At 39.8% G+C, this 15,690-nt stretch overlaps 1 long non-coding RNA gene across 1 annotated transcript; it reads left to right on the top strand.

The window, feature by feature from the left end:
* The first annotated feature begins 13,514 nt into the window (after window positions 1-13,514).
* On the top strand, window positions 13,515-15,690 carry LOC121894626. The gene is made up of 3 exons (XR_006095585.1): window positions 13,515-14,072; window positions 14,255-14,359; window positions 15,513-15,690. It is a non-coding gene; the product is annotated as an uncharacterized LOC121894626 (long non-coding RNA).

The following is a 15,690-nucleotide window of genomic DNA, read 5'->3' as shown; positions in this document are numbered from 1 at the left end:
TACACTATTTAGCTCTTGCATCTATAAAAAATATCTTTTTGTCCACACCATGTTTTGTAGAACACATTTCAGTGCTGCATATTTGCCTTTGTTTTGACAAATATATTAATTAAGCGACAGTACTTGCAAACGACAACAATCTAACACTAATGTTAATTATTTATGGGTTACCATTAACCCACAACCCACACTTTAAAGTTACTTTAAATATGGAAATTCTGAAGCTTACAAATTCATTCAAGTCATATGGTTGCATGGCGTGAGCTGAGATTGGTTATTCATGTCTCACACTGCACTTAACACAACCGTAATTTGCAATGACAGAGGAGGAACAGTGTTTAACTTTTTCTTACCAGCCAGAATAGCTGCTTCCCCCTGTTTTCAGACTTCATGCTAAGCTAAGTTAACCAGCTGCTAGCCTGTTTCCCCCTGTTTCAAAACTTTATGATAAGTGTAGGAATCAATCTTCCCATGTAACTCATTTAACTCTCGGTGTATTAGTGTATTTTCCAAAATGTTGAACTATTCCTTTAATATACAGAAATATACAGTAATCCTGAATTTTATTGGTCACTCAGATGACAGAGTCTGAAGTGAGCCATATGAATGAAAATAACATTTAACAGGAGGTGGACACATTTGGTAAAAACTCATCACCTAACAAGTGAGTGACTGTGAGGTTCTAGTATCTGCTGTATTCACATTACCAGCCTCACATCGCATAAACCAATAACTCTCACCTCCATGTGTAAACATCTTTAAAGCAATATTTACAACATCTGAACTACATCTCCAAATGAAGATCATTTATTGTGGATTACTTTAAAGAGAGTTTACCAAGCTTCCTGTCAGAGATGCTGTCAGACATGAGAAGATTGTTTACAAGAGCAGAGGAGGCTCTTCAGAGCTATATAGGGCATCTGTGAATGCATTTGTCTTCAGATAAAACTATTACTAGTCCTTATTAATAAATTTTCCATATCCTCTTGTTAACACAAGTGGGACATTTCACTTTGGGTGCCTGGTACAACTGATAACATAATACACCGCAATAAGACAGGATGGGTCAGACTATACTATATCAAGTTTAGTTCTTGGAATGCCCATATCTTACTTATTCCAGCTTTCCCTGAGGAGAATATGGGTCATTTATTAAGACTTATCCTCACACTTAAAACAGAGCTCATCCATCTTCCACTATCAGGACATGCCTCACTGAGGGGCAAAAGCAAAACAGCTCATATCCAGGATGAGCTTATATACAGTGAGGCATCATGGGGATACTCACTTCATAATGAAACCAGACTCCAAGATGAGACATTCACTTAAGCAAATGCACAATAATGAAATCATAATAATAATAATAATGTCATTGAGGGGCAAAGGAGGAATAGTGTAACATTGTTAAATAGCTACAAAGTCCGTAGATGGAGGTGGTTGGGGAGGTTGAATGGGTCAATCAAACATTGGACTTTCACACAGCAGACCACTGTCTGTTTCTTTTAACCATGACCACGATCAGGCCGTAACCTTACCTGTGTGGTTATTATTGTAACCATGATGTTCCTTACCATAACTAAGTAGTTATTTTAATCCAAATCATGATCTTTCCCAAACCCAAACCAAGTTGTTTGTGTGCCTAACCTTAACTGTAGATGTTTCAGATCAGAAGGCAGTTTATCTCTGCTACACTGGTTTGTAATGTTTTTTAAAATTTTTTTTAAGGAAGTTATTCTTGGGGGGGTGCCCAAGAATGACTACCTCCTTTATTTTCTAGATGACTCTTGTGCCCTAACATGAGCAATCTGTCTGTTTCATTTTGCATTTATCTTATTTTCATAATGCCACTGTAAACACAGCCAGTGCTTTTGTTTGTTTATGCCAAGTCGCCCATGGAGATATGACTCGTCAGGACACCTCTGCCATTGCCAGAAGGCGCCTCTTGTCTTTCCCTCAGTGCAGGTTGTAGGTTGATAATGAGTTAGAATGAGAATATCATTCAGGGAATAGATGACTAATTGTCAATAGGATCAAGAGTTAAGTGTTTTCCATTATATTCACCTGCCATTTTAATCCAACCACAAATGCAGATATATCTTATCATCCCCATTTATCTGGAGAGATAAAGTAAGCTTACTCCGACCTGAGAGACATTGATAGTAGGGAGCCAGATGGGTGGTAGAGATAAGAGGTACAAGTTCAATCAGAGTAAAGGAGACTACTACACTGCCATAGTAGACGGGGACAGATTGTGTTACATGCAGAGATGAGGAGAGTGTCAGAAGTAGCGGCAACCTCCTCTTAGAAGTGGCAATGTCCTCCTCTCTTTCTCCAAGGCATTCCACACACACCGAGTCCAGGGAGCGGCCTACGTCAGACGATCCTCTTTCTGCTTCATACACCGCCGACAGGGCTGTCGTCAGAGGGCTTTACCAGCGGTGTCTATGAAATCTGAGAGTTGCTGGACAGGCTTCACACTGAGGGGCAAGAGGTGAGGGAGGTATGGTTTAGCACTGTTGAAGAGGTAATGCACACCCCAAGTAGTGGGGAAACCATGGCTTGGTGGCTAGCCACAGGGCTGCCTAAGTGTGAGGAAAGCCAACCCGCCCCCTCTAAGAGGATCAAATTTCCTCACAACTTGTTGCCCGATGCTATATAAACTCTGGCATGCGGTGCTGACACCTGATCCAGACTAAAAGGGCCGCTGAAGAGATTCTCTGCACCCATCATGTGACCTGCTCTTTCAAGTCCGCTGCCCCCCACTGTTGCCCAGACCAACCCACTGGCATGGTCACCCTCCATGGGGCCCCCAGTGGACCTCCATCACACAGCTCCTACTCAGTCTCAGTCATCACTGCTCTGCTAATGAGGGTCTGGGGGGACAGCCACACCAACAAGGACCCTTGTGGGACCAGGGAGTTCCCTTTAGCTACTGTGAAGAGGAAACCTCCCTCCTCCAGCTCATAGTGTGAACTTACATGTGACAGTTGTCCATCTGCTCTGCCAAAACACTCCAAACCTAAACTGAAAGAGAGACTTGATGTTGTGTTTGCCAACAGAAATTGGCCCACACCCAATGGCAAAAGATTACTGTGGCTCTGAAAAGAGATTTAATCAATTTTAGACATCAAATTGTGTTTACTTGACATGGTGAGCCCTACTCAGTTTGTGAAAACAGTTGTATAATGTCTTCTATGTCTCTGTAGGGAGTGCATTTTTTGAAGGAAGGAGGTGTTAAAACCTAGAAATGTGAATTTTGAAAGATGTAGGCATTTACCAAATGTAAATGAAAGATGCTATTGAATTGCATTTTGGGAAATGTGGTATTTTTGCAGTATGATTCAAAGTCAGAACATCCTTGGCATCAACTCTATTCTATTTTTACAATAGTCAGATGCCCATATGAACATTGAAACCGGTTTTGCTTGTAGTAATCATTCCTCTTATTCATACAGGTCATTAAGAGATCCCTTCCTACTGTAAGTCATGGGGGACAAAATCCACAGTCCTTGTTCTTTGTGAAGCTGCAAAAGTTTATTTGAAGCAGTCTCAGTTAGTCAGATGAAGTAGATATCTTCCAAAGTTACAGTGTTGTTAGTATTAAATTCTCACAATGAATTTCCCTGGACAGTGTTGTTTAGCTGCAGTCAAAGAATAGTGACAAAAAGTCAAAGTAAAGTTATCACACATTGATAAAAAATATTAAACCTTCAAATGCGTGTCTGTAGAATAATTGAACAAACATGATTTGCACAAATGGTGAATGATAGAGGTTATCTTTATCACCTTGTAGACATGTCACTAGTGCAAACAAGCAGCTGAATTAACCAAAGCCATTAAAAACTTCGATAGCCATTACAGCAGTAAACAATTTGAGGTTGGTGGTTCTGTGAGTCCTGAATGGAGTAATGAGTGCTACTAGCATCAATTATTCAACTTTATTGAGTAGGATATGAGTTTTCTACTCTTGTTACATCAGAAACCTGATGAGCTGGCAGCCTCTGAGAGAGGTCCACAGCCCACCATAAATTTATTATAACACAGAAATGTAGTAATCGATATCACATACTTCTGTGAAGATCAAGCTAATGCAAATGGTTGGAGAGATGGACCCGGGAGGAGAGACTGAGTATGAAGAGGAAAAAAAACAATAAATGGCTTCATCCTGGACTAAATCCAGATGTGCAACACACCAGCAGTGCCCATTAATCTGACTGTCTCTATGTACAAAAAAAGTCCTCAAATTAATAACAGGAGGTTTTTCTCTGCTTAAACAGATCATTTGATTGCAGTTTAGGAAATTAAGGTTTTAGAGGACTCCTAGTATGAGGAACACAGGATGCAACTGAACTCATCTGATGTGACATAACATTTCAAGTGATTTTCTTCCACTTGTGCATTTGCAGCTTTGGTTTGGAATCATGCTGCTATAGGCTGCATTGGGCCTCTGGTTGTTGTGTCAGTGTCAGCTTAAACAATCCTGCTTGTGACCTCTGAGATGCCTTAAGCTCTTTGGAGAGTCACTTCATGAGGATTAGGTCTGGGTGTAGAAGAATAATTCGGCAACAGGAGACAGCTCTTTTTGTTTCAGTGAGGAGGGAAATGGAAAACGACCGCATATTTCTCCGAAAGCTGCAAAGAAGCGGAGAAAGAGGAAAAAAAAGAGAGATTAAAGATCTCCTCTTTCTCTGCCCAGGATGTTGTTTTTGTTGTTGACAGGCCTTTTAACCTCCCTAAGCTCATTCAGTTGGGTCTCTTTGGGAGCTCGCTTTGGGTTTGTAGCCTGTGGAGTCTCCATTCAGCCTGTATCCAGTCAAGCAAGTTGCATTATTTATGAGTGCTGTGGTTGTTATTCTGACTCCTTTATTGAGATTGTTCATAGCTCATCATGGAACAAAAATAATGAGGGGATAATAAATTTAAGTGCTGTCAACAGCCACTTCAGTGAACAACATGTCAGGTTTCTCTCCCCCAGATCCTGATGACATCAGATCCTTCTCTGCGTGTGATATGTTTTCCTTTTGGACAGATCCAATAGATTGGCCTCAAGGCCCATTTCACACTGGATTAGTTTCCATTTCAAGCACTAACCCAACCCCACCTCCTATATCGGAGACTAAGATTAAAACCTCAGAAAGTCTTTTTCATCTTATGTCATGGGTCTAAAAGCAATGTGACAGAAGTTTGCTTTCGGAACATAAATTATGTTGGGTTAGGCCAAAAACAGACTCTAATCCAATTGTTTGAAATGGATCTGAGTGTGAGATTATAAATTAGAGAAAGTGTTGTGCTTGAATAAACTGGTAGAGGATGCAATCTCATGCTAAGGCTTCACTGCTGCATGTAAACTGTTAGCAATACTCATAAGACCGCCAACGTACTGTGCAGTACATTCCTCACTTCTCTCTCATCAACGCACTTTCTGTCACTCAGACAGTGTACACACAAATAAACAAGCGTGTTCATGCACATGCCTAAATGCACATTGCAAAAATTAGAGAACATATGCACACAAGCACACACCTGCCTGACTTTGCAGACAGACTTTAAGGCACATTTCTCGTAAGCGAAGTGTTTTAAGAAGACAGCTGTACATGTATAAGCCATGAGCTCCTCACCAGCGAGTGTACTTCCAGATGTGAACACAAATCAGTCACTCGGAGCTGCCTCACTCACCTTCCAAACACGCATGCACAGAGCAAAATGGGTGTTTGTATCAGGGGGAATCATAACAGGAAAGAACCAAAGGGGAGCATTATCCAAGCCGAAGGAAAGTTCCAGCACATCTCAGGCTCTGGACAGACACCTCATTACCATCTGTCCATGCAGCATCTGTAAATGACAGAGAACCATTGCACCCAACCAGTCATCTGACCACATGTTAGTGGTAATGACATTACTGACATGACATTCCACAAAGAGGATAGAAATTTTATGGCTTTTAAGTATGTTGAAATACATGAGCATGTTGGATAGAATCATGGTAGTATTGTTACAAAATATCAACTTCTTATTATCATATTCTGTTATCAATTAACTCCTTTGTCCTGTCGCTGAATTGACATTAACTCTTGTCCTGTAACACCTCATCACAATAACCTTCCACTCACACTACATAAGCCATTCCTCAATGAGGCCAGTCTTGGGAGTAAAACCACTCCTGCTCTGACCCTTTGACTCCAGTTCATGCATCCCTCACGTACTTCTTTTGCAGTGTATGCTTACAGAACAGAAAGCAATATAAAACACTCAGCTCTGAGATAGGACATGTTTCTCACATCAGATGTGATTATCTGCATCTTTCCTAACAAGTTTAAGATGGTAATAAATCAAGTTGATTTATTTTTATATGGCTTGCCTAAATACAAATAAAATCACTTTTGTTTCTTTAATTGACAAACAGCAGATCGCTGATAGATTGGTCATTACAAACCCAAGCTGTGCAAACAAGTTTTGTTCAAACCCACAGAACTGTATTTCAAATTTTGTTGAGATCATAGGCTTTATATAAAGATGGATGCAGTGAGGTGTGATGTCACCCACTGGTTTGCATTGGAGCTGGTTTGAAGCCCAGAGTTGCAGCTTATGGTTGGTGCCATCGTTCCCGTTTGGAGCCAAACTCTTTACATTTTCCATATAACAAGTGCATGGTGTTCCGTTTCATGCTCTGGAAACACGGATTGTTTCGGACTGAAATGAATGCTAGCTTGCTGGGAACACACAGCGGTGCGCACTTAGGCTAACATTAGCTACTTTAGCTAAATTGTGCTGACAAGGCAGGTATCATAATCAAGTAACATTAAACTTGCGAAATATTGCAACAGCAGTCTGACTCAGTGCAAGTCCAGGAGCCGGGGAGAGCAGCAGGTGAGCCAACTGTCAATCATAGCCCACACAGCAGACATCAAAGCTACTATAAGTCTTCAAATCTAATTAACGGAGCAATAGTTTCCAAAATGGCCACCAGCACATTTATTAGACAGCTCGAATTTAGCGATTGAGACCATAATGATCAATTGAAAAAGATTATTGACTTAGTATTTCTAGAGAGAAGTTGACACTTTTTGAATGGGAGTCAGTTGGATCAGATTTTTTTTTCCCGCTTGTGCGTTGCACCTTTAAGGTATTTCCACATTGGTGTCAAGCCGTGGTAATTGCCGCTTGGTTGAGATGTGTCATCTGGTGTCTGAATATGTCAGGTTGAACTTTGGGGAAATGTGTATAAAATCATGTCCAAGACACCTACAATATTTCCATGTGATGGAACGGTGCATTAAAAAACATGGAGTCTTGGGTTTGAATATCTCAATCAGTGTAAACATCAAAGAGCTTTGATGACGAGCTGCAACAAGATGATACACAGTCTATATGACACTGTCAGATAGTGTGGCCTTAAAGGTTCTTAAGAGGAAATAAAAGGGAAAACATTAAGTTAAGGGGTTAATTTGAATCCATATACTATGAGTCTGTAAACAGGAACTCTTCAGTTTATTCCTTTGACATAAAAGTGACACAGTGACACTACTCCTGCTGCATTTGGATCAGCATCATTCTGAGGAAAGTAATAACTGAGGGGGTGCATTTCTCATTAACAGTGGTTTTGCTTTGGGCCTGTCTATGGCACTGCCTGCAGGGACTTTGTAACAAGCACAAGGACCCTCTTAATCCAGCTCTCCTGCAGAGTGACATGTGGATGACTTTGCCACAAAAACCCAAGGGGTCCTGCTGGCCAGCCTGGCTTCATTAGCAGAGTTAACCTTCAAAATGTACTGCTGCCTCCTGCTCTGCCCTCAGGTCTGTTATGACTAAGAGGAAGTAGGAGCAAGACTTGTGTCAAATATACTGTCGACGCGCTAAACAGGACCAGCTTTGACACAGCCAAGTGGCAAACAAGAGTCCCGCTGAGTAGAGAAAAGTTTGCTAAATACTACAGGAAGTTAAGTGCCTCTCTTTCAAATAAAACTGCCTCCTGTTTGTAAGAAAATGTCTGTGTCAAGAAAAAACTTTTATTTGCTCACGTGTAGCTAAACTGAATAAGGACCAAACTCACCAGGAAGAGAACTTAGCTATGGCAATAATGGAGCCTAATGCTACTATTGAGTGAATGGTAGTGTTTATAGGACATCTCTGTAAGGTAATGTACCAGCAGTCTCTGATCATGGTTTCACAATACAATTTTAGGATTAGTGGTCACTGGATCCAAATACCATTTGCAATGTGGCATGGATGATATCACTACATGAAAGAAGAAAATGGCTATCCTAAATGTATTAAGTATACTTAGTAATCACGATGGCCTTCTTCCATCTTGCAATGGTTTACCTATCCGTTTAGACCAGACTCTCACTCTGAAATATGGGAAGTATTATATGACCTGAAACTAACTCAAAGAAGCTGTGGAATTTGTCAACATGGGTATGTATTGATGTGAAATGATAGAGGCTGGTTTGAATCAGTCTTTTGGAGTCATTACATACAAAGAAGACCAGCACCAAATAAAAGTTACATCACATAATACTGTAACTCACACATACTCTAGATCCCTTTTTTTATTGATGTACACACTCCTTTTTTTAAAGCTATTGTGACTTTGAGATGAGTCTGCTCTCATCTGGATGAACTTAAACAGAAAATGAAGTGAGACCTATAAGGTGAGGCTGGCTCACCCAGGTGTCACACCTTTGTTTCCTTAATTTCCTCTGCAGAGTGCTCTTGTGCTCTGTGTGAGGCTGTTTCACGCCTCCCCCTCTGCTGGCCAGAGGCTTGATGAGGTCCAGATGTGGTCCAGATGAGGCCCATGTCTGATGCAGGGACCTGAGAGGAGCTGTAGACTCAGGGGACTCCATCAAATTGCTAAACGTTCTGCTCAGATTGATTTCTGACATGAAGGTCCATGTTCTACCATAGATTCAATGCTTTAGTGCTATTAAAAAAGAGCTCGTTTGGTTGAAATGTGTATTCATATTGCAACAGACATGACATAATGTATAATTGTTTGAAAGGGATGATCCAAACATTTATTCCATTATAAACCCTTTATAATCCTTTTCATAATCTGTTTTTTTTAAATAAGATTTATGATGTAAATGCTTCTGCTGATTACATTCTGTGGTCAAGGTAGTTATGTGAGGTTTGTTGCTTCATAACAAAGCACACAACCAATGAAGGTGCCACATAATCAAGTGACAAACAACTTTATAAAAAAAGTTTGCCTGCCGTAGAATGCTGTATTCAGTATATTAGTCAACCCTTTGTTTCTCGACTGATTACGGTGAAGCATGTGTCCAATCATTTTCCTCACCCTGTTAACATTGGTGCTTTAGTGGGACTTATCAGTTAGATCGATTTGATCTGCAAGACACAGACAGTTTAGACTCCTGAAGCATGTTATGTTATTTAATTGATTCGTTCATTATCAATGAAATAAAGGTTTTACACTTAGAGTCTGACATCTTCTGAGTTCCCAATTACACTGACACTGTTGAGTGTGTGTGTGTGTGTGTGTACATACAGTATGTTATAGGACTGGTAACAGTGTGAAACTGTGACGATGCTACAGTGCAGGCAAAGCTCATTCCTAGCAGAGAGGGCTCCCCATGGCAACAGCTGCGGGATGTCAGATGTTGAGCAGAGATTGGACAGATGTGGTGATTTGAAGTATCTTGGAGATTAAGCCTGTAGTCTACAGAGAAATCAGAAATGAGTGTACAGCGGCACAGCAATATGATTTAGGTGCTTATTTTTGAGCTTAATAGGAAGATAAAGCATATGAAAAAGCAAATGGAAAAAAAACAAGGGAATATACAATATATGAGTTATTTGTATACAGTAGAATTCAGTTCTTAGACATGTTTGACAAAGGTGTTATTTTCCTCATTAACAACTTGGGACATTCATTAATTGTGTTATCAAGTAAGTGAAACTTCACAAGAAACAATCATACATCTTCTGTATTAAAGTTCACTCACAGGCCATGTGAATCCTCGCAGCATCTTTGGGAACCTCCATTCACAGTCAAGATTAGAGAGACAGAGATATAGCTAATTGCTTATAATTCCTGTGTGCTGATTGTATGTGTCTCAAGCTATTGCATCAATGAAATGGATCCATGACAAAAAGACATTTTTACAGACCCGAGGATTATCCAATGCATCAGGGAGAAATGCAGCCTGATTTAACCGGTTATTCTTTGTTAAAATGTTTGTCATGAGCCTCAGGTTAAAGCCACGGGACAAAGAGAATGTGGCGGCTCTTGTCTTGTACAGTCATGCAATTTTTTATGTTTTCAGCCAGGTCTTGAGATATCTACATCTGAGGTTTCTGCTGCCACACCAATATAATAGAGGGGAATGGGATTTCATTTGTGGAGCCTAAAACACTGAAAAATTACATTTTGAAAACCTCAATAGCAGTGTGTCTTTCCAGAAACAATGCCCTAGTTAGTGAGCATAAACCACAGACCACACTGTGAACAGTTTTCTTTGGAACTACTTTCTATGGAAGAAAAACGCAGAATGAAAAACAAATGTTCACGGCAAGGTGTCTGCGGCAGTTACTCCTTTTTAAGTTTAGCTTTGCATTACAGTAGTTTCTTAGTAATGCAGATAACATATGTACATTTGTACTGTTAACATGTTCATGAGAAGAGATCATCCCTTATAACAAGATATATAATATCATAAGCTTGTGCTGAACTTGTGTTGTGCTTTCAGTGTCACTTCTGGTCAGAAGTATATTGAAGTTAAAGTGGGATTGTGGCCAGTGAACCATGGTGGAGGGCTGTGAGCTCCCTTGCTGGTACAATAGTGAGATTGTCTGGCTCACTTTGCTCTGGCATAAATGTCAGACACTTCAACAATCAAAAACAGCATCTTGGCTGACGTGATAGCACGACTGCTTCCAGGCTTGCTGCCTATGACATTATTCATGATACTTCCTGAAGGTGTTTGATATGAATAGGTTTCGAGTATGCACGTTTACTTTTTTCTTTCTCAGTGATGGATAATATCACTGTGATAGGTCAGTCAGATGTTTTCAGAGATACTTCATGGCATTAAAGTTTCCAGCACTGGCCGCTTCCACTTGTTTTTAGAGAGTGCAAGCACTGAGGCAAATATTTAATGCAGTGTTGAACTTCAAGGAACAAGTCCACATGAGTTTACAACTAATGGGCATTAAGGTAAGCTGTTGTTCAACATTAAACTGTAGGCTGCATAATCATGTTTTTGCCTTTATAGGGAGATTATAAATGCTGTCCAAAGCTTATCATCTCTGTCTCCTTTTAGCGCACCAAAGCTTAGCTCACACACAGATGAAGCATTTTTGTTTTGTGCACAGAAATGTCCTGAAAAACACACAGTACACCCAACAACAGCATTACAAAAATAAAGAAAGTATAAAGAAAAACAACATGGAAATGTGACCTAAACAAAAGTGACAAAAATAATTTACAAAGCTAAAATCGAGTACATTGTCATATTATGACTACACTAAATTAACTTTTCATTTAAAAAAAATTAATGAAAAGTTAAATGAGATTGTGTTGTTTTTTCAGAAGTAAAGCTGGGGATTTCTAGTCATTAACTGCAATCAGCCTGGTAAAGTATGTGACCACAACATGTGTTTTCTCTTGTGTGGAACACTGTACAGTTTGTAAAATGTTAAATGACTCTGTCCTCTGGTTAACGCATGGAGGCAGGGCAATTTTTCCTGCATTCGTGATGCGTAAAGTTGCAGATGCATGAATATGGTGATGCCTCTTTGGTTTTTTATCATTTTGTGTTTGGACATGATGCACAGAGCCAGATACTTAATCCTGTGATGCTCTTTTATTTGATCTGAGAAAAAGAAAATGACCTGTTTCCTTTAGGGCAAAACTTTGGGGGAAATTTCAGAGCCATTGTATTAACAGCTTGCGGCAGTTCAGTTTAAGGGGATAATTCATTCAACTATACAGCTCTTATATCCATCACATACCTTATTACCCTACACCTCAGAGCGGGTCAGATAACTGCCTCTTTTCACTTCTCAGTAAGAAGCTCTGAAATCATATCAGCACCTACAGTATAATGTAGTCCATCTTTATCAGCACTGTCTCCAATATCAAAGCTTGTATTGTGATTGAATACCCAGAGAATCCAGGTACATTTCGAAAGCAGAGGAAGGGAGAGACAAAAAGTACTGATAATTAATGGCTGTCACAGGATACGGAGTGGATGCAGCACGATTACAGATGACATATAAATTGCTGTGTAATTTCAGATGCTAGGCGTTTTCTGTTGGGAGCAGGTCTCCTCTTGTACTGCCTGACAGATGATATTCAAATAGAAGTTGAGGCCGGGGGGATAACATGCCGTTGTGGAACCATTTGATATGCCAAGGACATATAATGGTCCAGGCCACATACAGAGCAGCAGATCAAACACCCTCTAGGATTTCAGGAGAATGCAGTGTAACACAGAACAAGCTCTTGGAAAAGATCTATGCTATTGTACTCTAGTGAGGAAGTTCACATTATAGTATCAGGTCATAGAAACATTCTCACATGATTTAAACCATTGGCTTGTTTGGTGTTGACAAATGAGTGTGTTAGGCACGTAAAGATTAAAATATTTTGATTTATGGAAGAAAACAATCCAGTTTGAGGACATTTATGGTCACCGATTAGTCAAATATGTCCACATTTGATTTATGCTGGAGCAGCTGCGGAGGTGGCATGCACGCCGCCCACAAATGCAACATAAATGTGGACGCGTTTTCTGGCTTTGTAACACAATCTCCCCTCTGTCAGCCACCCTTGATACAGTTTAATGATCTATGTAGGTGATTAGGTTCACATCAGAGAGAAGAAATGCAAGGCAGTGGAAGTCAAAGCTTGTTGGAGATGATCCAAGCAACTGATGATCTCTGTATTCCTGGATCATGAGCTAGGCAAACCATGACTATCATAACATTTTGATCAATGTCAGAGAAACCTGCTGCCATAGCTGAACAGGATCGTACATATCCATGAAAGTGATGGCTGTTATAAAGATCATATCTGAAGTGACCCTAATGTAAACCCCAAGACAATTTCAGGCTTGTATTCAGGCCAGATTTAGCTGCATGTAGCAGTACATCAGAGTACCATTGATTGTGAAGAAAATATTTAATCAGCATCACTATCAGAAATGTAGAAATGTAAAATACTATCCAACATCCTACCATAATAGGGTTACAGTTCTAAGAAAACATCAGCTTTATTACCAGTAACAATCAAACCCCAGATGTGAGTGTGAGAATTGTGTGGGTTTTTTGTGCAATCCTGAAACCCTTTTAATGTATTAACATGTGCATGTTTTACAGTTTACTGGGATTTGTATGTTCTGTGTGCATTAAATTGGCACAGTGGTAGCTACATGTGATCTTGGACATTAGATTTGATATGAAAAATTGTCCAACAAGATTACCACTAACATCTACATCAATGATCACTATACTCTGGTTATGCTTCCTAAAAAGACCAGAGTAGCAGATGAGGGGAAATGACCGTCCTCATCACCACTCCTGGCCACTTTGCCTCTGCACTGTGAAGCCATCTGTCACGCCTTGCTGGCAGTAATCATTCACTGTCCAGGGCTCTCAGGCTCTTTACAGGTAGAAGCCATGTAGGCTCTGATAGGACCATCTGTGGGCGTGGCGACATGTGGCAGCTCCTGTTTGGATTGAAGTTGGTAGACTTGTTTCTCAACTCACCAGCTCTACAGACACTCCGCCTTTCATTTCTGCTTTGCAACATTTCAAAGTGAAGAGATTCACCAATTTGACGAGTAGAAGAGAGCTTAAAAGAACATGTGGAAGGATGAGAGGCAAGAGTCCGTGTGTTGACACTAATTAGCGAGCGAAGGAACTGGAAAAAGGCTTTGAAAAAGTCTGGAATTTCAAAGGTAAAATGCAGCCATCAGATGTAACGGGACAGAAACAACTTGAAAGAAGCTCTAAGTGCACTTACAGATCTGGATGCCAACATTCTGAGCAAAGATATTCAAAGACAGAGAGGAGGGCAAGCAGCAGATGGCCAAAGTTTACTGTAGGTGAGCACCACTTTACTGACTACTGATCATAATAAACAATTAGAACTGGTGACTGATTAATTGATCGCTGTCAGACATTGTAGAAGAAGATCATTTGCTCTCATTACAATGTATCATCAATATCTCATCACTCACAATATAAGTAATAATAAAAACTCACTACAATCTTATCTTTCTCATAGGTCTCACTTCATTTCTCATTTTTTGACTTTCGCATAACTCAGTAATTGAATCCAGATTGCCAGAACTTCAAGAAAATGTTGGCTACAAACACCGATCTACCACAGGTTGGGCTGCAATATTACTCCAATCACAAAACCCTTACTTTCAGTATTTCTTTGCCAGATGCCTACCTGTTTCTACTTGTGTGTCCCTCACACATTTTTGTGCAGTCATACTTCCCAATTCTGGGCATCAGATATTTTCAGACTTTGGACTTTGCATAAAAACAGAAGTAGAGAAGACAGGGTCAACATAACTTGTGTGTAATTGTTAATCTCTATAAATTAGTTGCCATTTCTTCTAGACTTTGTGTTTTGTAAAACACTTTCAGTTTGTCTTGTTCTGCATGCTCCTTGTGTGTTTTAAAGCGACAGTCCTCTTAAATGTCTGCATTGAAGTGCTCTGCATTGTATTAAGTGGAACTTTTTTTGATATGTGTTTTGTGTGTGTGTACCATACTTAAATGACAATAATATAACTGCAGAGAGTAGTGAACTATTAATAAACACAAACAACTATAAACATTTAAAATAACTATGTCAGCTGTATTAATTCAGTTCTACTTCTGTCTGATGATCTCAGAAACTTATTTGAAAGATTTTTGATACAAATTTAAATCTATAAATGCATGAAAGAATAATTTAAACTGTGCTTTTAACCAGCAGGACATCTTATGTAAAATGCAGGTTGCAGATTACAGATTGACAAAAGGTTTTTCAAAAAAGCCTTTCTATGGGAATTCCTTTCTCCTGAACATGAGAAAATCTCAAGAAACTAGACCACTGCTTATATACATGCAGATGCTCTGCCACACTTGAGGTTTAACAGGCTTCCCATTAAGACACACACATTACAGCACTTCTCTCTTTGCTCTCACACCTACGCGACATTCAGGGGCCGACCGCCCCAAATGACTGTTATTGTCAGCACTCTCTCCTGGGAGGTAAAAGTGTCTCAAGTTGAGGCTTTCTCAGCTATCACTGTATGTGTTACAAGGCACTTACATGAGTAACAGAGAGAAAGGAATTTAAAGACAGGAAGATCAAATAATTTTGAACATAGAGCTATTTAGATTCTGTTTAAATGTCCTTTGAAAAATCTTACACGTGGAGGCATCTTATCTGACATAATTTGGAGTTTTACATACTTGGTATAATGTGCCAGTTGAAGTTTCTGAAAGAGAAAAAGTGATTTATTGCCTCTGTTTGTCATCCACAGGGCCTCAAGCACTTCAGCGGAAGACAAATGAGATTAACAAGACACAAAGACTTCTGCCTCTTTCTAATGTACAGGCTGACTTTGTTACAGCAATGTTATTTAGTTCAGTTGACTTTGTCCTATACAGTATTTCATAAATGCCAAGTTAAAAGTGCAGTGGGTAGCTTCTCATTGCTAA

The sequence above is a fragment of the Thunnus maccoyii genome, chromosome 3 (assembly GCF_910596095.1).
Source record: "Thunnus maccoyii chromosome 3, fThuMac1.1, whole genome shotgun sequence".
NCBI lineage: Eukaryota > Metazoa > Chordata > Actinopteri > Scombriformes > Scombridae > Thunnus > Thunnus maccoyii.
This window is presented reverse-complemented; position numbering and strand designations above follow the sequence as displayed.